A 24,730-nucleotide genomic window follows, 5' to 3' on the forward strand; every position below is an offset into this window, starting at 1 on the left:
CTTATAAGAAGCCCTAAGAGATATTACTTTTCATCCATATGATTGCGCATCTTCTTCAGTTTTTGCATGACGCTGCTGGTCTCACTGCCTGAAATCGAAACAGGGGAGGGACTCCACATCTCCGTATCTGTTTGTAGGGGACTGGAAGTGGGGCTCACATTGGAAACATTCTCCACTTCTGGTTGTTCTCCATTCTGGTGGTCCTGTCGAGTTGGAATCTGAGAATATACCAAGGTGGACGCATGGAAAGTTAAGTTTGTTCCTAAAAGGAAACAACTCCAGAATTAGTTGCAGTGAAACACAGATGAGATTCAAAGACTGGTTTCTGCAACTAAGCAACATCATTTCCTTTCAGGCAGGCAGAGCGTTTCATTAGTTTTGAATTAATTGAGCTTTAATTAATTGAAAATTTCAAAAGTGAGACTGATTTTTTTGTTTTTTGGGAATGTTTATTCAGGGAAACAGAATAAGGGAGGGAGATGTAGATCAATTATAATAGAAGCAAGTGCAAACAGATGAGTGGCTCAACAACCTAGTCCCATTCCTATGCACATGATCAAATGCAAAAATGTTTTGACCCCTTTGTAGGATATGCTGATAACAGGTAGGAGCCAGATTGCAGGGAGCGAAAGAACAGAAGCACAGATACACTGGGCTGAAAGCTCCATTTCTTGTGCTGTCACTTCTACAGAATGCAGAACAAAACACGATATCGATGAGTACAAAGGACGGTATTCTCAGCAGCAGCAGGTATTCCTGAATATACAGTTTTAGGTTGGAGAGATTCAGACTCTACATAAGGGAACATGTGAACATGTTACCAACTTAATAAAAGTACCGAGGCTTAAGTTGATGTTTCTCAGCGGCAGACAAACCATTCTTTTCTGTAAAATATTAAAAGTTTTATTTATATTGTAATGATAATATAGACCAGAAACCTGGCTGATAGCAAGTTAGGATTGAAAGTGATCACCCATCATTCATGCTGCTGAGTAAGTAATTCCTTACTTTAATAGTAACTTTGCATTGAACAGTTCAGGAGTTTGGAAATGGTGGGATACTAACCAACTTGCTCTCCCCAGCTGATTTGAGTCTCTCCTGAATTTTGATGGTGGTCTGGAGCATATGTTGAATCTCCTCCTGCTGTTTCAGAATCAGCTGCCTCTCCCTGTGAGCAGCCTTGTTGGCCTTCCTGAAGAAGGGCTCATGCCCGAAACATCGATTCTCCTGCTCCGTGGATGCTGCCTGACCTGCAGCGCTTTTCCAGCAACACATTTTCAGTTCTGATCTCCAGCATCTGCAGTCCTCACTTTCTCCTCTTGAAGATGCCTGATTTCAGCCTGTGATGAAATTGGATGCAATGTATTACCATGTTAGAGACCAACCAAACCCGTCTTTACATCGTCAATAAATTTATTTTGACGACAGACTACAGACAAAAATGAAGTCAGGGCACACAACTCCATTACCCATTAAGTTCTAAGTTGCACAGTTTCCAGGTGGCACTGTGCAACTTCTACAACTTATAATGCTTGTTCTTGATGAAAACTTTGTGGGTTTTCTTCGACAAAATGTATTGTCAACACAACCTCAAACAGTCAAGTACTCCAGGTGGAAAACCGTCATGAAAGAGCTCCTCACGTTCTTTTTCGACAGCGGATGCCTAACTTTGAGTGAGCATTTCTGATTTTATTTCAGGAGGTTGCTTCCTGGTCTGTGGTGAGTTAACCGGAGTTCTCAAACCTGAAAAACTGTCCTCAGCAGCCAAGTACTTTGCAGAAGAGAAAGATAATGAATAGGCAGATTTCCGCTTTCGAGAATTGTGAATTCGCTCTTGCTGCTGGGCAAGTTTGAAAGTGTGTCTGGGTTGAGTGAATCCAGAATCTGGCAAATCTGTAGTGGGTCCAACAGCAAATAACGTAACATTCCAAGTCTGCGTGACACTGCCTGACACTGTGTGATTGGTAAAAGCTCTGCCAACAAAAATCAGCAACTTGTTGAGACCATCACTATATTTTTCTCAGTTTTGGTTTGGAACTGTGAGCTGAAGTTAAGAATTAAACTTTGAAAAGCAACTTGTTTTAAAACAACCGAATAAGGCTCAGTCGTTTATAATACCAGAGTTGAATTTACTCCCCTTCTTGAACAAGGGGACAACATTTGTTATCCTCCAGTCTTCTGGCACTATTCCTGTACACAATGACAACATAAAGATCAAAGCTCAAGGTTCTGCAATCTCCTCCCTGGCTTCCCAGGGAATCCTCGGATTAATCCCATCCAGCCTAGAGGCCTTATCTATTTTCACACTTTTCCAAATTGCTAACACTTCCTTATGAACCTCAATCCCGTCTAGTCTAATAGCCTGTATCGCAGTATTCTCCTCGACAACACTATCTTTTTCCAGTGTGAATACTAACAAAAAAATATTCATTTAGTGCTTCCCCACCTCCTCGGACTCCATGCACAACATCCCACAACTATCCTTGATTGGCCCTGCTCTTCCTCGTCATTCTTTTCTTCCTGATATAGTTATAGAAAGCTGTATGGTTTTCCTTGATCCTATCTGCCAGTGATTTTTCATGTTTCCTCCTGGCTCTTCTTAGCTCTCTCTTTAGGTCTTTCCTCACTAACTTGTAACTCTCAAGTTCCCGAACTGAGCTTCACGTCTCAACATAAGCCTTTTCTTCCTCTTGACAAGAGATTCAACTTCTTTAGTAAACCACAGTTCCCAACACATGGTATAATGATGCTGGAATTTACAGACAAACTTGGATAAATCTGCCCAAGTAGATCACACAGTTTCACCACTGCTGAATTAGCAACTAAACCAGAAAGAGAATGATCAGGGTTTAAGATTTTGTTAAACAGCAAATTCTTCTTAATACTTTATAACTTTAATGCCCTCCATGCTTCTCATACTCAATTTGGAGAAAACTTATTTCAACAAGATATTGCTTATGCTCACAAAATTAAAAAGGGTATTTTAAAAGAAAATCTGGAAATAAAAGGTTGGTATCAGTAAAAGTGTCCAAAAAGATGTTGAGCAGCCATAAAAACCCAACTAATTCATGGAGGGACTTTGAAGAAGGAAATCTTCTGCCCACAACTAGTATGGCATATGTGACTACAGTATTATGGTAGCATGGATGGCATGCACACCATACCTACCAAGCATTGACCATCTCTTGCAATCCTTTTGAAATGAAATGGTATTATCATCACTGCTTCCCTCACAATTGACACATTAGAGTTCCCCTCGACCTGAAACTGAACCGGATCAGTTATACAATACTGTGTCAATAAAACCAGGTCAGAAGTTGAAAATGCTTCACTAAGTAACTCACTTCCTGTCTCCCCAGTACATGCCCAAGAATCATAACAGCAAATAGAATGTAGCAGCCTGCTTAATCAGCATCACATTCACCAATCTATACATTCACACCCTTGACCAATAAACAGTGAGAGCTATGTGCACTATATGATGCACTGCAGGAACTCACTCAATTCCTTCAACAGCATCTTCAAAGCCTCTGACCTCTACCACCTAAAAGGACACAGAGAGGAGATAACGTGGTAACACCATTACTTGTAAATTCCTCTCCAAGCCACACAACACCCTGACTTAGCAATATACCATTCCTTCACTGCTATAGGATCAAAATCCCAGGTACTCCTTTCCTGTCAGCATTGTGGTTGTACCTGTAGCAGGTGAACTACAGATGTTTGAGGAAATGGCTCACTATCACCTTCCGAAGTGCAATGAAGGACGGACAACAATACTGGCCTTAACAGCAGCGAAGAAATCCATTGAAGTAATTTGTTTAAAATCGGGACCCGTGGGTTAGGACAACAGTCTTGCATCAATCTGTCCCAGAGCCCTGAACTCCAAACCTAACAGCACTTGCGAGTTGATATGTTTATATTGACCAAGCAGCCTGCAGTAGCTCAAGGCAGCTCAGCACCATGACCATTTCGGGAATGAGGGATAGTAAATAAATACCAGCATTACTGGAAACATCCCAAATTCAAAGAACAAACTTAAAAATTCAAAAAAAAGTCAAAATTACATTCATTCTACTCATTCCAAACAGTGATAAGGGGAAAGATGATGTGAATACCTAGATTCTGCACAACAGCCTCACTGCAATGAGAAAAGACAACAGCTTTCCCCCTTCTCCTGAAAGTATTACTAGAAGTATCTGCACATTCTTACACTGCATTTTTGAAAGGCTATTCAGCTTAACATCACTGCATAGGTCAGCTACTCACTTTTTCTGGTGCTCCAACCAGGCCAGCTCTGCTTTGGTCTTTTCCTTCAAGGCTCGTTCTCTCAGCTTGAGGAGTGACACCTGGTTCTGTGCACGCATCTCCTCCTCCTTCATGTATTGTCGCACCATCTCCATGGTGAATTTAGAGAAACTGTCTTGTCCCCCAGAGAAGGGCATGCTCAAATCATGCTGAACAGTGAAAGACAGGAGGACAAACAGTACAGAGTGAGGTGATCTGCTTCCCCTGACTCAAGGAAACTTGCCCCATCATCCACGAAAACTCAGGACTGAGTGCAGACAACAACCATTAAAAGTAGTTGGAGTATCATCAGACATGCCAATCATGCTGCATCACAAGTGATCCCATCAAACTATCCCAATATTTATCAGGATGAGTAAATGCTGACTGTCTCATTTCATCATCTGTGAAACACATTCAGACTGGCAAAGTTCCTCATACCGATAATTTTCTGATCAGGACTCCAGTTATGGATTTGCTGCCAGGTTCTGATAAAAAACCAAAAACAGAATAGGGGTTGCACATACAGAGAATACGGGTGTCATGGTTACATCAACATTAACCAGGAGGAGGCTATTTAGCTTCCTGAGCCTATTCCACCATTCACCCAAATCATGGTAATCTTCAACAGCATGACAAATCCCTGTCTTTGTCCCATAATCCTTCAGCATTTTGGTTAAAAATCTACCAATCTCGGATTTAAAATTTGTAACTGATTTCACATCAATCACTCTTTGTGGAAGGGAGTTTCAAACTTCATCCATTTGTGTGTGCAAAAGTGTTCCACAATATCACACCTCAATGTTCTGACTCTCACAATTTATCTATTCAATCTCTCTTCTTAAATTAAGCCTTGGAGCCCAAGTATCACTTCAGTAAGTCTACATTGCACTTCCACCAAGAGTGATACTCTTCTTAAGCCATGGTGCCCAGCCCTGACGGCTTGGATTGACTAGGTTTTGAACTGCTGAAGGATGATTTCTAATCCTTTGTTTTCAAGTCTTCTTTGGACATAAATGTCAACATTCCACTGGCCCCTTGATCACTTTTCTGAGCCTGTTTGTGACATTTTCATGAACTATATACAGCTGGTTCACCCCCATCAAGTTTCTTTGAACTCCACTGTCTCGCGATTTTCACAATCAAGAAATATCCTATTTTGATTCAACCTCTCACTTGCCGACACAAACTCATCTGTAGATTTTTCATTTACTTAATCTATCAAGATTGCTTTCTGATTTTATGCTTCCATCTACCGAGACTCGAGATCGCTGCTAATCTGTAGAGGCCCCAAATTTTGAATGTGGCTTTCCTTTCATTATGAATAGTGAATAGATAGGGCACCAACATAGATCCATGCAGAATATCACCAACCATATTCTTCCAATTAGAATATCTCTTATTATCTGCACAAATGTCTTTTGTTCAAATCAATTTCATCTGCAAGCTCCACTTTTCTTTTACATCTTATTACCCCCACCTTTAATGGACAGTAGAAAGTTGTAAATTCAGGGACATTCTTAGCAGTCAAATTTAGCTTGTGTTTACCTGACTAGGTGAGCAAGGAATCCCAGTAAATATTAATCTCTGTCTTCACTACATGGTAACTTGATGACAAAGATTAACAATGCAAAAGATTTATTCCTCTTCAAGGTTTCTTAACTCTGGCAACATTGTTAGTGAGTGGTACTTATCTTTTAAAAAAAAAAAAGCCCCTGCCCAACACTTGCCTTACATTCGTTGCCCCAACTGCTCCTCATCCTCTCCATCGAAATCTCATAGCAAGATACCTAGAACATGGAGAGGAGCAACTAATCCAAGCACTGAAATCCCACTACTTGGCACCACCACTCACCCTTGGCTAACCCATGGGAGAACTCACTTTTACAGCTATTGAAGCCAATTGATCCTGCAGTATGTCCTCATCGGAATCATCCTGCTGGCTGTGTTTCTTCCCCATATTAAAGCAGCGATGGCTCTCTGATGGCAGAAGGAGATGGAAGGATTTCTCTTCAATCTCATCTTCAGTCACTGACTCATCTAACTTAAGGGAGTACTCAGTGGCAACAGAAGCAGAGCCTGGAGAGACAATAAATGATTTACATTGTTCTTTGTTATTTTCCATTGCTCACTGAAAGATTTAAAACTTGAACATGAAGTTAAAGGCTGAGCTAGAATCCTTGGATTAGTTAACTGCTCAAGGAGCAGAGTTGGGTTGCAACTTTTTGATTCAACACAACTGTTATGTTGAATCACACATTGTATAAGGGGACATGAAGTTTCCTTATGCATAACCACAGATCCAAGGGGAACACAAGAAAGTTGGATTGAATAGCTTAAGCATATGACTGAATAAAGGAATCTTGAAATAAATCAGTGCAAGACATGTTCCTATTTGACCCACATATCCTTTGGGTATGGAAGGAGTGCTTATGGGGCAATTGATTTGGTTGATTTGAATCACCAAACTGAAGAGACACCATTCCCCATTTAAGTCATGAGATCAGTTGAAGGACGAAACATCATTTAGATTTGATGAAGTCTGTTTTTTTCCCACTTGTCGCACATTGAATGGGCTTCTTCCTCTCGGGGGACTGCAGGCTGTAATGTCCGGTCATGACTCGCGATTTACTGTCCCCCGGTGCATCCTCTCAAATTTTTAGTTGATGCAACTTTAAATTAATGGCTCCTGGGGTACGCTATATATTTATAGAAGGAGACGTTAATTGTCTCATGGACCCTGGGGTGGACAGGATGCCACCTGCAGTCCCCCAAGAGGAAGAAGCCCATTCAATGTGCGACAAGTGGGAAAAAAACAGACTTCATCAAATCTAAAGGAATCTTGAAATAAATCAGTGCAAGACATGTTCCTATTTGACCCACATATCCTTTGGGTATGGAAGGAGTGCATACGGGGCAATTGATTTGGTTGATTTGAATCACCAAACTGAAGAGACACCATTCCCCATTTAAGTCATGAGATCAGTTGAAGGACGAAACATCATTTAGATTTGATGAAGTCTAGACAGTTAGTGCCTGCAGACTAGACAGTTAGTGGACTTGTGTGAGGAGTTGGGGCGAATGGATGTATGGAGGTGCCCCCACCCAAATGGGAGGGACTTTACCTTTTACTCCAACCCGCACAAGTGCCACACAAGAATTGAAATGTTCTTTGATCCGTCGGTTTGTCTGCCACTTGGAGCAAGTGGCAGTATATTTAGATGTTAAGATCAAAGGTGGTGCAGGAGACACATGACAATCGTGCACGAATCCATTTCTGTTGAAGGATGACAACTTGGTACAGTATATCACAAGGTAGTTCAGGGTTTTTTAGGTCTTCAATCAGGCTGCAGCCAGTAACCCATCAGTGCTCTGGGAGACCACCAATTTCACACTTGACAATAAGAAGGAGGCAGAGAGGAGAACAGTAGCTGATACTTGAGGCCTGGCTGAAGGCAGCCAAATCAGCATATTATTCCAGACCATCTGGGGTCAAATTGCAACGGGTCATGGCTCTCCGGGATGCTCTGGACTCAGCGCTCACACAAGTGGCAAAGAGAGGGGTCTGCTTTGCAAAGCAAAGGCTGTTTGAATATGGGGATAAGCCAGGTGAAACCCTGACTTACCTGGCTAGGAAGGAAAGTGCTCCACAGTCCATTGTGTTTACCAGGGAGAGAACTGGCAATGTCACTCGTGAACTGAGGAAGATCGATGCCAGATTTCGGGAGTCCTATGCAGAGTTATACCGGTCAGAGGGCTGTGGGGATGGAGAAGTGAGAAGGGAATCCTCTTTTCAAAACTTGGACCTCCCTGGTATAAACGCAGATCCGGCCTCCCTTTTAAATGTACCTCTGACAGTACAACAGGTGCAAGAGGTGGTAAGGCAGCTCCAAGGTGTTAAGGCACCTGGTCCAGATTGATTCCCATGTGGATTTTAAAAGGAGTTCATACACATGTCAGCTGAACCACTGCTGGAGCTGTATACTCATTCCTATGGCCAGGACTGTCTTCTGCCCTCTCTTTCAGAGGCTAATATCGCTCATATTTTAAAGAAAGGGAAAGGCCCTGAGGATTGTGCATTGTATAGACCCATCTCGTTGTTGAACGTGGATTTTAAAATCCTATCAAAGGTGTTAGCTCTGAGCCTGGAGAAGGTGCTGCCTGTTGTTATAAAAGAGGAGCAGACGGGTTTTATCAAGGACCACAGCTCCTCCAACAACATCAGGCGGGTATTGAACATTGTGCAACTATGTCAGCAGAGAATGATTCCGGGTTTGGTGGTCTCCCTGGAGGCAGAAAAGGCTTTTGATCGGGTGGAATGGTCGTATCTCTTTGCTGTTCTAGATCATTTTAGTCTGGGAAGGGCCTTTGCCAGGTGGGTGGTAGTGTTATATAAAGACCCCAAGGTGGCAGTTATCACGAATGGGGTTAAATTGAGCAATTTTCATGTGGGGAAGAACAGCTGACAGGGATATTCCCCTGTTACTGCTACTGTTTACCTTTGTACTTGAAGCACTGGCGGAGGCTGTCCAAAAAGACCCTGAAACAATGGCCCAACGGTGGGATTTGGGGAACAAAAATCATTCTCTATGCAGATGATGAGAGAGAAAAAGATCTGGACTATTTACACTATCCCTGGCCCTTCTTGATTGTATAAACCTCAACAAAAACGCTTCAGTCTCCAATGCTCCATGGGAAAAATGCTTCAACCTATTCAGCCTCTCCCTGTAACTCAGTCCCGGCAACATCCTTGTAAATCTTTTCTGCACTCCCTCAGATTTCACATCCTTCCTACAGAAAGGCGATCAGAACTGTATGCAGTATTCTAGACGAGGCCTCAACAATGTCCTGTACAGCTGCAACGTAACACTTCAACCACTACAGTCAATGTTCTGACCGATGAAGGCAAGCATGCCAAATGCCTTCTTCACCACCCTCTCTACCTGCAACTCCACTTTCAAGGAACTATACACCTGCATCCCGAGGTCTCTTTGTGCAGCAACACACCCAGGGCCCGACCATTAACTGTATAAGTTAGCGATTGGATGGAGAATTTTAAAAATGAGATTGGATAGAGAACTTTAAAAATGAAGGTGCTTGAACTACATGGAGGGAGAAATGTTTTCACTTGCGTAGCTGACCTGAATAGGAAGTTAACATGACTGGATCAAATCAGACATTTAATACAAACCATTCTTCCCTGAGAAAGGTGACAACATGGAACTTGCTAGTACCAGGAATGCTTTAGTTGAATAGCATGAATATGTTTAAGGGGAAATTGGATCAGTACCTCTGGGAGAAATATACAGAAGGATGCACTAATGGGATGAGACAAAGTGGGAGTAGACTCGCATGGAGACTAAATAACTGCACGAGTCTGTTGGGCCAAAAGGCACTTTTCCTTGCTGTAAAGTCTCTGCAAATGTGCTGCTGTCCTTCACTAAAGAACCATTTAATCACCAAATAATTTGGTCAAAAGGGGTCCCACTCGGGTATAAAAGAGAAATACAAGAGGCATCCCTTCGTAAGGTCACACAATTAACATCCATTACTGAAATTACTTCTGCTGAGACAGCGGTTTAATCTTCAGCTTCTCAGTGTCAGTGGAGTACAGAGTTTTAATCTGCGGTTTGGTGGATGTTGAGCTGGCAACATCAAGATCTTTACGGAGTTCAGCTTCGGTCTTCTTCAGAAATTCATCATAGGACTGAAAGAAACATGGAGAGAAAGTGAAATCAAATATTGGGATTTAAAGTACACATGACACTACTTCGCCAACTGCACTGAATTCAATGTACTTCTGAATTTTTTTAAACTTTTGTGGCAACTAAGGAATAGTAGGCCTTGATTTTCAGCAGAGAGGACAAGTTTTCAATTCAACCAGAAAGTTGAAGATAAAGCCTTTGTCATTTGAAATAATAGAAAATTCAGATGTAGGATGCAGTGTTCATAGTCGTGATGCAGTGGTACAATATAAAACTGAACAGTTGCTAAACTGAAGCACTTACCAAAACATGGTCCACCCGATCACGTTTTCTCCTGTCAAATGTCTTCATCTTCTGCCAGTCTGTTTTCTGATATTGCTGTTAGTAGAATCCAAACAACTTCATAACCTCATTAGAAACGAAGATCTGTGGATAAAAGCACAGGAGAAATGGCAGTTGTTGCACACACCCTAAATACACAGACAAAACAACCCACAATCCATTATCCTTGCCCAAAACTGCTCGGCGAAGCTTTTGACTCTTGGGCCTTTGGACTCTTCCCCCATTCTGAATGATGTAAAATTGGATGAAACTCAAAGCATGTTCTTTGAAACAAAAATCTACAGAATGCTTGAAAATGTAATTATAATTGAAGTGAACAATATCAGTGAGATCCAAAAGCATATTCAAAACAACTTTAAGGGAATATGCAATACTCCCAGAGTGTGAGAAGATTGGACATTTTACTTTGCCTCAGACCTAGACTGAGAAATGATTAATTATTCACTTAACGATTCACTGCATTACATGGTTCAGCACTTTGCCAACAACATCTTCTAAGAGGTCTCTGCCCAGGCAAATTCCAAAAATGTTCCGCCTTTATAAAAGACTGTAGGTAGATAACACAAGATCAGCGCTGTGGGAAGTCTCACCATAAACATTGGGGCTGACGCGGATTCATACAGCGGTCCCAGCATTTCAGGAAGGTCAAATCATTCTCAGTTTAATAGATGAGTTCATCTTAACTTCAGGAACTGAAGTTAAGAATGAGATGAAGAAATACATTGAGTGGATAAGAAAAGGAATTACACCTGAAATTGTAAGGTCCTAATCAGATCAGAGAAAAATGCCACAAAGTATTCAAACATACAGGCCATTTAAAGTGACAGATATGGCCATTAAAAGAAACCTGGCTCTTCCAACTGCACACAAACAACTTAAGCCACATTGAGTTGCATAAGATCTTAGAATATTTTGGTCAATTTTGGGAAACTCAACACATTACAAATGCAGACTGAAAAGTGCAAACTTTAAGGCTTTCTTCATCTGAAAATTATGGAGTGACCTGTGGAAGATAAGATTCTGGAGAGTTTTAAGATGATTAATAATCATATAGTGTATTATCAACCAATGGAAAAACAGAGATGATACAGAAGAATTCAAAAAATGAGTGATTGAAAGAGACACCATATATTATGTAAATAGAAATATTATGTAAATATAGATTCTCAGAGTGGGCAAAGTTGTGACAGATGGGATTCAATGAATAACAGGATGATGATGATGATGATAAATTAATAATGGGAGAGTACAAACAGTGGAGGATAAAGTGGTTTGGCCTTTTAGGGAAGGGGCAAAATGGTAAATTGAATTCAATGCAATCATCAGAATGTTTTTAACATGCTCTGTTATACATATCATCAATCAGAGCTGCTGTGGAGCACTATTAACCCATATCTTTCTTGCTTAACGGAGAAAAAATAAGTTTGTGTTCAAATGCAAAAGCTGGATCTCACCTCACAAGAAAGTCTTTTGCTCACACTCTCTACATCTTTCTATTTATTATTCTCAAGATTGTCTGGGACACCAGAAATTTTAAGAATATTCGCCACAGCTCGATTTTATCACCCACAAGTATATTTAACAATTTATCAAGATATTCCTCACAACAGTCTTTTGGTAAAGGGTCCTTGGTAAAGGGGAACACTCAGGATAATTTCTGAAAATGATGACCTGCAACATGTGCTTGAAAAAAGTTGTATTTTGACATATTGTCTGGGAAATAATGATAATCCTATAAGTATGTTAAAACATGGTATTTACAGGTCGAGGACAAAGATCCGAAGATAATACTTCCTCCTTATCATCTCTTTCAAATGTGTCAAATGGGATATCAGTCTTGTGTTCCTCCTCTAGATCCTTGGGAGGTGACCTGGGCAAGGATTCAACATCCAATTTGAACTGTAATCATTGATTAGTAAGCCAAGCCTTCTCAGCTACAGACTTTGTGATTTCTTGCAATTGTTCAATAGCGTCCTTGACAAAGGAAGATAGTATTATATCAACCAAAGAATTGGCCTTTGAATCGCTGCTCTTCAGATCATCTCCTTTAAAGTCTTCACTATCCACACTATTGTCCTTGGGTTCCTCTGCTTTAATGTCCATGTGCTCCTCAAGAATTTCCTCAGATTGAGGCTCGAGGAATGGTACTTTAAATTGAGCCTCGAATTGGTCCTTTTCCCTGTTCAGTAAATCCAACAGAGGAGTTGAAGAGTTCTTGTGGATATTTAGTGAAAAGTCCTCCCTTTGTGTACTGGAAGGACACACACATACATCAGCGTTAATATTGGTTCTGTCTCCAGTGCTGCCTTGGATGCCTTCTCTCTGAACACATCCGTCCGTTAATGTTTCCTTCACTCTTGTCTTTATTCAAGTTTGCCAATCGGTCCTCCTTACCAGACTTGGGCAAGCTCTCTTACGTTTTGTTTGAGAAAGTCTATAGCCTTAAAACTTGTCCTGAAACTTTTAGACTAAAATGTAATGTTGAATTATAGAACACATTTGCTGTCCACCAGAAAATAGAGAGGCAAGAGGGTAAGGCAATTAAGAACATTTTCCTGAGCATTAGTGAATTTGCACGAAGAGGACACCAAGTGATAACATTCACAGCTGTCCCTTTGTGAAATTAATAACTTGGTATCAATTAACTTCTCTCCCGAATTATTGTCCTTCACTGTTATCTGTCTCATTTAGAACAAGCAGTGCTTTTGTTAACTTTTTGTCCAAAGAAAGCCTGTTCTTGACAGTTCAGCGTATGTAAACATTCGTATAACGGTAGTCTGTTTGTGATAGTACAACTGAGTAACCTGCCAGGGCTCTTGAAGGAAGAGCGATATCCTACTCTCCTGGGTTTTTAGAATCCAGTCAGCCTGGCTTATAGGTGTCAGTGTTATGTTGTAACAGTGATGCTATTAGTAAATTAAGGGGATGACTAAAATTAAACTAAACTGTCTGGAAGAGGTTTTTGTTTTATTCCAGACTTCCAAAAGTACTCCAGGATGAACCGAGAGGGTTACAGGTTGAGTTCACAAGGGATTCCCTGGGCAATCTCAAATCTGTACTTTAACAATTGGGTGCTGCAAGCAGGGTTCCAACAAGGGATATGTTTGAATGAAACTGGAAAAGAGGAGCTTCACCTAAGGGTCGGACTTGAGACCAATGGGTCCACAAGGTAAGATTATACCTCGATTGCTCTCGGTCTGCACCTTTGTGTGCCGCTTCCACCATTTCATTCTCACGGTACCTGGACGGAACCCTAAATGAGATCGTTTAAATAGGTACTAAAAACAGAATCTTGTGGGGTTGGAGCCCCTGTAGATCAGTAGTTCTGTGAAGATTTAAATAGGATAAATATGGGTGCACATTAAAAGTGAACAAGGAATTTGGGAAAAAAGGGAAGTAAACAGAAAGAAGCCATATCAGCATGGAAAAAGGTAGATAGGGAAAAATAGGAAAAAGCCAAGCAATCATCGTGGAGACAAAACTGTATTAAAAGGGGAATTAGTCCATTAACTGAGGAAGGATCTGAACTAGATTGGACAGAACTAATATGCAAATGTGAAGCACATGATTTAGAAGCAGAACTGGAATTGGCTAGGGAGAAAATACAACAAAGTAAAGATTCAGAACCTATGCTGAAATGTCAGGGGCCCCAAACAAAAGGGAACCGGTGAATAAACAAGACTCTGCAGCTGTAGCCGCGCACAACCAGACTGACGACAAAGACAGTTCCTTATACCCCACCTCTCCCAAAGACCCGTTACTAAAGAATCCTGATCAATCTGTGGATGAGGAATGGGACACTGATTCTGAGGAGGAAATATTTTACGCCTCCCGTCCTGTCAGCCGACTTCCTCCGGGACCCCCTCAAAATTCACCCACAGTACGGCCAAGGCAAACACACTGCATAAAACAAAACATTGCCTGAACTCCCCTCTCCACTCTGAGGACGAATGTGCCAAGGGCCATGCACGTCCCCCAATGAATCATTTGTCCCTGTGCATTAGGAGTGCTACAATTGCACTGATAAGTGAACTTAAGGCCACTGATTTTGATCAAATTTAACTGCTGCTTTTAAAACCAGCTCGTACACCAGATGGTGAAAGGAATTGATGCCCTGCTGAAAGAACCGAAACCTTGCTAGTTTTTCAAAAAAGAAGTATTTCCGTTCGACTTTAAAACAACCAGAAGTGCAAGTTGAATTCAAACTAATACAATTTAAAATCCCGATGAGAAGGATTAGGCCAATGTACAGGCTGGCAATTCCAACCCTGCCTCCTAATGAGTATTTACAGACAGTCTGTGGCATTCTACTGGTACCGTGGATTCACAACATCCCAATGGATCTTGGGGTCCTCCTCTGTATCCTCCCCAACAGTCCACGATGTCCTTTACTCCCTATACATCCTCTCACTAGTCTTCACTTCCTCCCCAGCCCCTCGAGTTCCCCAACAATCACACATTTGTTTTAACCGTAATCAACCTGGACATTGGTCCAAGAACTGCCCTTTGCCAAGGCAGCCTCCGGTTGATCACTGGAGTGGAAGCAGCTGGCAACCTCTTGGTCACCCTCCCCAGGGACCTCAGCAGGTTTGCCCTTTTATTGCACAAAACCCTTTTCTATCCTTGACACCTGCGCTACAGTGGTTCTTACCCAGCAACATGACTCCTCTTGGTGCCCTGTTGCCTATTACTCCACTAAGATTGACCCTGTTTGCTCAGGGTATGCCTTCCTGCACCCAGATTCTCCCCACTATCCATCCTGTGGTATTGGCTGCCTCTAATATAACTTTACATCAAAATGTAGAAGTCTGTACCTCGCATTCCGCGGTATCCTTGCTTACTTCTAAACATACTCAACACCTAACTGTGGCTCATCTAAGTTGCTATGAGATTTCATTACTTCAGAATCCACTTCTCCCCTTTAAATACTGCTGTAACATTAACCACGCTACATTCGATGGTTCTTCTTCTATATCTCCAGAGGGCAAACACATGTCAGGATATGCAATTGTCACTTTGTCCCATACAACAGAAGCTTATTCCGTTGATCCACCCTGCTCCGCCCAGCAAGCTGAACTCCTTGTTCTCACTTATGCCTGCATACTTGCTGAAGGAAAGTCAGCTCATATCTATACCGATTCCCTTTGGATGTCCCCATGAAGAACTCTGGCAGCAGCACAGCTTCCTTACCTCATCAGGAACCCCGATCCTCAATGCTGCCTATGTTGCTAATCTCCTCAGTGCTAGTCAACTTCCCTTTCAATTGGCAATTATCAAATGTTCGGCTCACTCCTCCGATGCTGCCAATGTCACTAAAAGCAACAATGCCACTGACATAGCTGCTGAGAAACCAGCTTTTGAGCAGACATGGTTACTCAACTGACGAATCAGAAACCAAAGGGAGACTCTCCGATTTCCTCTTCTGACACCTAGAAAAATGCCTGACCAAGAAAAAATTCGGATCCATCGGGGGACGCCTCTGATTAGGGAAAACAAAAGTGGATGAACCATGGTTGTTATGTAAATAGCTACAATAAGCTTTGGGTTACGCTGGTAGAATAGATATCTCTGCCCAATTCACTTCTGCCTATTCTAGTTGATTATGTTCATACACATACACATGTGGAGGAGGAGGGAAAGGTGGACAGAATTCTCCAAACTTGGTGGAATCCCCATCTGCAAGAAAAAGCAAAACAAGCAGCTTCAAATTGCCAAATTTGTCAAAACATTAATCTCGGGAAAGGAGTGAAGTGTCCCCCAGGTGAATTGCCCTTGCCAAGTACACCTTTTGACACTATCCAGTGAGACTTTAGACAGTCACCTAGATGCCATTGTTATAAGTATTGCTGAGTGGGAATCAATGTATTTAATAAATGGGTTAGAGTTTATCCCTGTACTGACTGACAACAACAACTACTTGTAAAATTCTGTTAAGGGAAATCATACCCAGATGTGGAATACCATTAACGGTCTTTTCCGATAATGGCTCCCACTTCTGTGCGGAGCTAACCAAGCCACGATGTAAAAGTTTGAATAAGAGTCAGAAATTCCATTGTGCCAACCATCCCCATGCAGCGAGAATTGTAGAAAGAGCCAATTGTAATTTAAAAGGTCAGCTAAGCAATTGGTAGAAGAAATTGGCCTTCATTGGCTGCAAGTACTCCCAAATGCTCTTTTTAATATGAGAAAACCATGACATAGAAAAAGACGGGATTCTCGGTGGCTGGACTGATATATGGAAAGTCCCTGAGGACTCCCTGGTCTGCACCATTAACTCCCCAACACTCTGTTGATGGGCATGTCACGGCGGAAGAAATGCACACGTACCTGATTAAGCTGACCAAAGCATTGCAGTCGCATCAACAGGTCAAAGCAGCCTATCGAATACCAGAGAAGGAAGAAGAAAGAGCTCCAGCGTTTAAAAACATCAACCCTGGTGACTACATACGATTGAGAGACTTTAATCATCAAAAATTGGGCCCTTGCTGGAAAGTCCTTATCAAGCTCTTCTGACAACTGAAACTGCAGTAAAAGTAGAAGGATGTTCAACATGGGTCGACAAAGGACACAGCAAGCGTGTATCCCCCTCACAGTCCTGTGTTAGTACTGATACAGGTATCCGACGAAAACCGAACCCAAGTACATACGTCCAGATGTAACCGACCCATCTGTGATATCTCAGACTGGCTAAACTCCAATGTAACTGTATAAGTGAAACCTGTACTAATACCATTGGAAGTTATCAATGCAGCTGCCCAGCTGAAGCTCAGTTAAACTGCTCACATTTTGTATCCAAATATCACTCTCGACCTTATTGTCATTCTCGCAACACTTCCATGCCAACCATCATGAGATGGCACAATTCCATAACCTCAGCCACTCCATCAACCAAAAACTATTACTTTGAAATGTTTGTCTGTTCCCCACTCAAAATGAACCATACAGATTGCAGTATTGAACACATAGTACCGAAATCACCAAACCCTCAGGCACCTATTCCCATGAGACAGACAACTTATGCTTCTCGATGGCATCTTCTCCCGTCCGACCTACCACCACTGACAGAAATACCTTTACACAGGTCCCTCAATTATCCGAATATCGGATTATCCGAAGGTGATCTTAAGATCCCAAAAGAAACATTACGTCAAAGAGTGGTTTCAACCCTGATCACATCTTCTGTTTACAGGTACAATGATTAAAAGCAAACTCAGCTCACTGAAATGCTGCTGAGGACAGTCCTGACTAGTCCAGGCACCATCTTCAAATGACCGACCTCCTGCCTTCTCTCTCGCCCCCAACACTCTCCCTGGAGTTCTACACAGGGGTGAACCCCAAACCCTCCATCCCCAGATTATCGCTCCAACATTGCCCTGTACAGGGCAGAGGCGGAACCTGTCAAAAGGTTGTGCGCTATTTGGAGACTTATCCCACAAAGGCAGCAGCAGTCTTCCTGTTGGTGCACAGTCCGGCTGCTCCACGGGAAGGGGTGGTTGGGGGGGGGGGGGGGGTGTGTGTGGAGGGGGGAGGGCGTGCTCAGGGGTTTGGACGGTAGGTAGGGATCGACAGGAGCAGGGTTTGGTGAGTGGGATTGGGGCCGGGCGGTGGGGCGTGGACAAGGTTGGGGGTGGCAATGGGGCTGCTGGGTGAGATCGGATGGGGTTGGAGTTGGGTGGAAGACAGGGTTAGGGTTGGGCAGGCAGGTTCCCACGTGCAATGTGCTTTTGCTCAGTCTCCTGAATGGGGAACAGACTTCACAGAAAACTCCGCGCCCCAGAGGAAATCAATTAACCAAATAATCAATTAGCCGAATGAAATAGCGCCTGCCCATCTCGTTCGGATAACTGAGGTTCCTCTGTATACAGTTCCTATATTCAGTAGCTACTGTAATTAAGACGACAAGCTGGAAAGATGAACAAAGACCAAAAATACTACGCACTCCCAATCTCCCATCTGTTACAAATGGTTTCTTTATTCAAGCTAAACCCCTGATCCATGTGTTATTTGCTCACTCTTCCATCATCCTGATGTCCAGTGTATAAATGGGACTCACACCTTATGCAACCCCTCACTTATGCTGAAAAAACCCATTCGGTAGAAGTAGCACATCGCTGTGTGAAGTGCACTGACAAACATCAAGGATTCAACGTTAACGTTGTTTCGCTGTTAGAATGGTGTGTTGAAAGAACTTCCGGTACCCACTGTGTAAAAAGGTAATCAAAGACACTGGTCATACTCCTGCTCTTCATCCATTAAAACACTTGGACAATCAAACGCTTGATAGCACCCCCTGTTTACAAGATTCAGCTCTCGCCCTGAGTGGACTCATCATTCACTCACAGAAGTGCACCTTTGGAACTCCTTTTAGCCTTCATTGGCGATGTGAAAACAAAGGCTACCCATATTTACCCAATGACTGGTATGAATGTTGTGCCCCAGTACAAAATTTACCACTTTTTACCCTCCACCATGAAGTACCTGAGGTAGATGATGAATAGAATGCCTACCAACATGTGAAGCAATACAGAACAAAAAGGAGAGGAAAAACAAATGGGACTTAGACAACTTCTTCCATCAACAAACCTGGTGATCCAAGTTGCTGGGAGGACTTATTCCTGGCTGGGATGTTGAGATGGCCCGAGATCATATAAGTGACCATGCATACGACATCGAAAAACTTGCCAACTCAACTGCCCACACTTTGAAGCTGGTGAACAAAGAGTTACAGGAGACCCGGATGGTAACACTTCAGAATTGGCTCGTGCTAGATTTCCTCCTTGTTAAAGGAGTCGCTTATTCTGTTATTGGCCCGTAATGTTGCACCTACATCAATGGTGGCTCTGAAGACGTTTTGGACAACTTAGATGTTATCAACAAAACGGGTCAAGATGCAGGGAAGACACCTGCCACACCATCGTCCGATCCATATGGATGGAGTATTACTTGCTGGCTTTGGTCGCTGTGTGGAATGTACTGATAGTCCCCAGTCTCATCCTAGGAATATACAGTGTCGTCCACTTAGGCATGGAATGGACCGTACATTGCTTTTCCCCTAAGCCAAAGATGAATCTTGTTAATCGACCCTTGTCTATCCCTGTAGCTCCACGTCCGAATGTCTATGCTGAAATCCAGTATCTTTCTGACTCTGATCCTCTGGACAATGACTCGCAAGAGGAAGCACTCAATTATTGAGAATACAAATCGACTGAATGGACTAATTATACTTGTATAAGCTGTGTAGTTGTCATGAAATGACAAAAGGAGGGAATGAGAAAGTTTATAGCCTTAAAACTTGTCCTTAAACATTTTGACTAAATGTAATGTTGAATTATAGAACACATTTGTTGCACAGTAGAAAATAAACAGGACAGCCGGGGAGGTGCCAGGCCACAAAAGGGGGAACCCAGGATGTGCAGAAGATAAAAACATCTGTCCTCACCAAGTGGTAACAGGATGCTCCAAGCCAATTAAGAACATTTGCCTTAACAGCAATGAATCTGTGTAAACAGGAAACAGAGTGATAACATTCACGGGTGTTCACTTGTGAAATTAATGACAGTGTTTGATTCTGATCTCAGACTTGGTATCATCCTGCAAGCATGTCAAAAGCCTTGTAATTAATGGTCAGGTCGTATCAATTATACTGGATTCTTATTACCCTTGCAGGCTCGGCAGACAGAAAGGGAAAAACATTATTCTGTTATAGTCCCTAACCTGGGCGTTCAAAAAGACATTAGAGAGAGAATGAGTGAAGAACATTTTAAATGCTGAGATTGCCAAAGCCAATAGAAAATTAGCTCTTTGTGGTTTGGTTCAAATGCACTCTTACTTGCTGTGGATTCAATACAGAAAATAGGTGCAGGAATAGGCTATTCGGCCCTTCGAGCTAGCACCACGATTTTTTACAGCCATGGCTGATTATCCACAATCAGTAACCTGTTCCGGTCTTATCCCCATAACCCTTGTTTTAACTTTAATTGCATTTTGGGACTTTATGATTATTTTGAGTAACCATCGCTGATTTCGAAATGCAAACTCCGTAAAAGGTAATATTGATGAAGCTTTAACTTACTTGCTGTTCTTACAGACCAGGACTGCCCCACTGTCAATTCTAACGAGTCCGATCTTGTGTCCTACTTGAATTTGAATCACAACTCTGAAAAGAAAAAATGTCTAATTCGAAACAAATGAATCATTTAAAATACAACCTTACAGTAACAATTCAGCCTCAGGTTCAGAATGATTCTTTTCTTAAGATAAAGAGCAAGAGTCTGCTGCTAGCTTAAAAATTATTCTCACCCTAACATTGAAGAGATTCTGACACAATCTATGAAGAAGCCATTTTTTTACAGTCAAAGTTTGCCCTCCTCGCTAAGAAGCCATTTTGTAAAACATGATACCTGACATGCAAGCAATGCAAGGTTACCTTACTACTTCTCCCACTTAGACTGGTGCCTCCTTATAGTAGGGACTTGTCTCACCAACAGGCACCTGACTCGGCTGAATCTGTTTTTCCCACCTGATCGATGGCTACAGGCCTATAGGAGTGATCACTTAGGCACACACAGACCTGTCAATTAACTTCTCTTCCTTATGAATCATTGCCTTTCCAATGTTGTCTGTCTAAGTAAGTGTTTAAATCTAATTAAATGCAGTGTTTTTGTAAAAGTTTGTATAAAGAAACCCTGTTTGTGACAGAAGGAGAAAGTAACCTGCGAGGGCTCTTCAAGGCAGAGCTGGTCGCTACTCTCCTAAGGTTTTAGAACCTTAGCTAGCCTGGCTAATAGGTACCAGTGTTATGCTGTAACAGTAAATAAAGGGGAAGACTAAAATTAAACTAAACTGTCTGTAAGAGGTTTTTATTCTAGACTCAAAGAGTACGATTGCCGGGACAAACCAAGAGAGGCTTACAGGTCTGAGCCCACAAGGGATTCCCTGGGCCATCTCAAATCTGTACTTTAACATCAGTGCCTGCTAACTTTCATATAACATACGTTGTTGCCTCAAATCTGTGCTCATCTTTCCCAAATTCTACGTGAAACCTTCCAATCAAGTTTGCGATTTGCCACATTTTTGAAATGACTCTTATCCAAGTCACATCCAACATGATGACGGAAGTAAATTGTTTTTTTTCTCCGTTTCAATCTACACACATCTCAGTCTACCACACAATTCTCCTAAAATACCTCTCCACTGGTATCCAGCTGGCAGCTCAGGGGCTGTTCTCATTTAGTCCTAATTTTACAGATGTGTTTGTAGACCAAAGAAGCCAATGAATTTAACCTTTATTCCCTCCTCCTCAACTATGACAGTTATTGAACAGCTCCTTCAAAAAAAAAACCTTCCATCTAAAAGAACAAAGGCAGATATATGGGAACACTACTACCTGCAAATTCCCCTTGTGGGAAATAGAACCCACTCACTTCAATCATTTCAGTCCAAGACAAGATCTAAAGCAGCAGTATCGTTTATTATCCTTTTGCAAGAGTGGTGCCTATAAGATAGGCACGTCGAGTTTAACGAGTACACAACTTATATACAATTCTTTTCTCTTTCCCTCCTCCCATTGTTTCCCCCCTGTTTACATCTCCCACTACTCTAAACCTGGCTGTTTACCTCTTGCCTCATTCAGCCTTGGGCATAACAAAGTACAAGTTTTGCTGGGCCATTTCATCACATCCTGCTGTGGTCCACTGTTATATATCCTCCTCCAATGCCATCTGCTTCTTTGCTTGCTAAAGCAACATTTCCTTCCATACTTTGCCCATACTGAGCCTGTTGACCTCTTGATTGTGTTTTTTTTGTTTTTACAGAAGCAGGAAACAGATGCTTGTAACTGTTTGTACAAGCATATCCAGCTTAACCTACACCCCCTTCCCTCACAGCACCTTATCTATTTGTCTGTAACATTTCATTCTTGTATGCACATTTTAGCTAATGCAAAAGCAATTATATATTTCCTTTACATAGCTTTCATTCTTGTTAACTCAGCTCTTGGCTGAACAATTATACACTAATGTGAGTTCATTTACCTTACATAAGCAATTATGATTGCCAAAGTAACACTGCTTTACCTATATCCCACACCCTTCAAGCCACTCATCAACCTGACTTAGAAATATACTGACACTCCTTAACTATCACTGGTTCAAAATCCAGGAACTCCACCCAAGGGCACTGAGGGTCAACATACAGCACACATACTGCAGTGGTTCAAGAAGGCAGCCCACTACCACCTACTCAAAGGTAACTAGGTATGAACAATAATGCTGGCCCAGCAGGACACCCACATCCCCTACATTTTTGCTTTCCATCATCATAGATGAGCAGGGATTTCCTGCAACTGTAAATTAAAGTAATTGCTTTGAATCCAGTCTCCATTGCAATAGCAGGTGAAGCCAGTCTGAACAATCTTGGTGTCAGATTTGATTCTGAGAGGAGCTCCAAGCCTCACAGGGCTGTTCTCTCTGATACTGAGCCGTTCCATTTTGAATTGCCCGCGATCCAAAGACTGGTGCACCATGGCCGGTGATGCCGCGCCTGCGCAACGACACATTGGCCGGTAGAGTCGCGCCTGCGCACGACCCCGGGCCGGTAATTCAACGTCTGCGCGATGACACCGCGTCCGGCCGTACTGCGCCTGCGCATCGACAATAGGCCGACCATCCCACGCATGCGCAATGACACCGCCGCCGGTCGCACCGTGCGGCAAACCCACAGTTTTCTCTCAAACGTAATCACCGCTGTCCCGGTCAACTCCGGAGCCCGCATCGGCGGGTTCCCCACCCAAATTCCCCCAACCGGTATAACCGACACCAGCGCAAAAAAAACGCGAGCGTATGGAAAACCCTCCCCTACTGAAGTAAAATGGGGAATTCGTGCAAGGCAACGGAATTGGTCGCACTCCAATTATTATACATTTTAAATATAAGTACAACTTGAAGACGCGGTTTCACTTCAGTCTGTTGAACTTTTTTTTAACCGAATAAGCGGTGCAGTAGTAAAGTCAGAAGGGGGTGGCTTACTCCTCAGAGGGTCGGTATGGACTTATTGGGCCGAAGGGCCTGATTCCGCTCTGTAGGGAATTAACCTGAAGTACGAAGCCACGGCTTCATTGCCGCCATGTTGAGGGGCAAGACCAGGAGAGGCGGGGCTCTGACCACGTGATGGACGGCATGACGTCAGTGGCCCCGCCTCCAGCAGCGCTGATGAATCAATGAAGTCTTCCTTGGGAAGTAGTGACCATAATATGATTAAATTCTACTTTCAGTTTGAGGAGTGAAAAGTGACTAGTGTCTGCAACTTAGTTAAGACAGTTATGAGGGTATGAGAGTTAGGCTAGCTCAGGTGAAGGGCAATAAACCGGAGAGGAATCCACTTGCAGCAATCATGGGAGAGAAATTGTGAATTGGAAAATCGTATCAAAGCTAAACCTTGCAGTCACATTTGCCTGTATCTTGTACAATGGCCTGATGGCTCATATGTTAGTGAAGCCTGCCGTAGCATCTACAAGTAAGATATAGGTCAGGAAAAGTTCGGAGAAAGGAACTCAGCGAGTTTTGAGAAGATTTGTAGCTCAGGTTGAGGTTCTGGATGTAGGTTTGCTCACTGAGCTGGAAGATTAGTTTTCTGCCATTCTACGTAACGTCATCAGTGAGCCTCCTGATGAAACACTGGTGGCATGGCCTGCTTTCTATTTATGTGTTTAGGTTTCCTTGGGTTGGTGACATAATTTCCTGTTCTTTTTTCTCAGGGGGTGGTAAATGGGATCCAAGTCAATGTCTTTGTTGATAGAGGTCCAGTCGGAATGCCATGCTTCTAAGCATTCCAACTGGAACTCTATCAACAAAGACATTGACTTGGATCCCATTTACCACCCCCTGAGAAAAGAACAAGAAATGACATCACCAACCCAAACACAAAAATAGAAAGCAGACCATGCCACCAGTACTTCATCTGGAGGCTCACTGATGATGTTACCTAGTATGGTGATGAAATGTTTGAAAATGGACCTTCCAGCTCACCGAACAAACCTTCACACAGAAAGGAACTCAAGAAAATTACAATCAGTGGAGGAAGAAGTAACAAAAGGATTGGTGAGGGCAGAGTGGTGGATTTGATCTATATGGACTTTAGTAAAGCATATGACAAGGTCGCCCATGGGAGACTTGTAGCAAGTTTAGATCTCATGAAATACAGGGAGGACTCGACATTTGGATATAGAACTGGCTTGAAAGGAGAAGATAGAGGGTGGTGGTGGAGAGTTGCTTTTCAAACCTAGAGGCCTGGGACCAGTGGAGTGCCACAAGGATCAGTGCTGGGTCAACAGCTTTTCATCACTTATCCAAATGATTTGGATGTGAATGTAGAAGGTGTAGTTAGTTTACAGATGACAC

At 42.5% G+C, this 24,730-nt stretch overlaps 1 long non-coding RNA gene across 3 annotated transcripts; it reads right to left on the reverse strand.

Moving 5' to 3' along the window:
• Positions 1-4,186: 4,186 nt before the first annotated feature.
• On the reverse strand, positions 4,187-23,490 carry LOC140479582 (uncharacterized). 3 transcript variants are annotated; one of them, XR_011961082.1, is made up of 6 exons: positions 23,253-23,481; positions 20,407-20,490; positions 10,296-10,418; positions 9,849-9,994; positions 6,170-6,366; positions 4,187-4,457 (listed from the first exon to the last, which is right to left on the reverse strand). It is a non-coding gene; the product is annotated as an uncharacterized lncRNA (long non-coding RNA). The 3 variants fall into 3 exon arrangements; XR_011961080.1 differs by having other exon boundaries at positions 4,190-4,457; positions 23,360-23,490; XR_011961081.1 differs by lacking the exons at positions 4,187-4,457; positions 6,170-6,366 and having other exon boundaries at positions 9,840-9,994; positions 23,360-23,490.
• Between the last annotated feature and the right edge of the window lie 1,240 nt (positions 23,491-24,730).

This window comes from Chiloscyllium punctatum, chromosome 7 (genome assembly GCF_047496795.1).
Source record: "Chiloscyllium punctatum isolate Juve2018m chromosome 7, sChiPun1.3, whole genome shotgun sequence".
NCBI lineage: Eukaryota > Metazoa > Chordata > Chondrichthyes > Orectolobiformes > Hemiscylliidae > Chiloscyllium > Chiloscyllium punctatum.